Source organism: Rutidosis leptorrhynchoides, chromosome 5 (genome assembly GCF_046630445.1).
Source record: "Rutidosis leptorrhynchoides isolate AG116_Rl617_1_P2 chromosome 5, CSIRO_AGI_Rlap_v1, whole genome shotgun sequence".
NCBI lineage: Eukaryota > Viridiplantae > Streptophyta > Magnoliopsida > Asterales > Asteraceae > Rutidosis > Rutidosis leptorrhynchoides.
The window spans coordinates 137,797,762-137,799,681 of NC_092337.1; positions in this window are offsets into that span (position 1 = coordinate 137,797,762).

The window sequence follows — 1,920 nt, forward strand, 5'->3', positions numbered from 1 at the left end:
GCACAATTGTAAATCTAAGTCAAAATAATGTTGAATAAATAAAGAAAATAAAAAAATAGGTGACCATAGAGTTAGAAAAACTTAATGCATACTAGTAATTTAAAGTTTGTGTCAAATAATTTTGCAGCATCATACAAACTTAATGCATAATGCATTTACTTTTGTAAAAAGGTTTCTATAAAATAAAACCCTAAACAACATTAACTTAGTGTTGATGTATATATTAATATCACGATTGCTTAAGAAGTTGTTTGTACAGTACAATAGGATTTTTTACAGAGTTCAAGCAAGAAATTACCTGGATTGGAGAGAGCAACTTAGCTGGAAGAGAAAGAAATGTAGATGATTATGACTCCTCACCTAACTTTAAGGGTGAGTTAATAGAAAGACATGAAGATGATTATGACTCCTCACCTAACTTTAAGGGTGAGTTTTTAAAATTCGAACAATTTTTCACATTCGAACAATTTTTATATTCGAACAATTTTTCAAATTCTAAAATTTTTTTACATACGAACATTTTTTTAGATTCGACAACTTCTACAATAAACTATGATGGAAGGATCTTAATCGGTCAACCTTCGAAAAATATTTTATATTCAAACAATTTTTTATATTCGAACAATTTTTCAAATTCTAATAATTTTTTACATACGAACATTTTTTTAGATCCTACAATTTCTACAATAAACTATCATGGAGGGATCTTGATCGGTAAAATTCGAACTATATTTTATATTCAAACAATTTTTTATATTCAAATAATTTTTCAAATTGTAACAATTTTTTACATACGAACATTATTTTAGATCCTACAACTTCTACAATAAATTGTTCTTCTACATTAAAAGAATAATAATTGAATTGGAACAATTTTTTAAATTCGAAATTTTTTTCAAATTCGAACAATTTTATATTCGAACACTTTTTTATATACGAACAATTTTTTAAATACGAACATTTTTTAAAATCCTAACAAATTTTTATATTCGAACACTTGTTTATATTCGAACAATTTTTTAAAATTCTACAACTTCTACAATAAACTGTTGTACATTTCTACATGTTAAAAGTATAATAATTGAATTCGAACAATATTTCATATTCGAACAATTGTTAAATTCTAACAATTTTGTAAATTCGAACAATTTTAAATGTAGAAAATAAGAATATAGAACATAACAATGTAGAATTACAATTTGTTCTAATCTAAAATATATTTTTTGAATTTAAATAATGTTCAAATTCTTGTATTAATCATTGACATCGGACTCACATCTAACTGTTTAACATCTACAAAAATGTAGAATATACTTGTGGATCATAATAAAAGTAGAACATAATAAATTTTTCGAGTTTAAGTTCTACAAATTTATAATCATTCAACATTATACAAATAAATAACACTAACCTATATCTATTTTGATATACTTGACCGACTTATGACGGATTATTACTGAATTTTCGATTATTGACCAGCGTTGACCAAACTTTTGTTGGATTTGACCTAACTTTTGACCATTGACCTGTTTATTAAAGAGACAGGAATTATACAAAAAAGAACACTATCCTACGTCTATTTTGAAAGATTTGACTAACTTATGACGGATTATTACTGAATTTTAAATTATTGACCGGCATTGACCGAACTTTTGATGGATTTAACCTTACTTTTGATCATTGACCTGTTTACTAAAAGAGACAGGAAAGGGTCACAAACAGACATCGTTTACAAAACAGAATCAATACATAATGCAAAAAAATTAGAACATTCTAAACAAAAACAAGTATATTATTTCTTTTTTACAATTTCTATTCTGCACAAATTTATAATGAAAAAAATTAATTTTTTCAACATTTATCAATAAAAAAAAATAAAAAATAATATGCTGTATATTACATTTATTCATCTATGTGCAT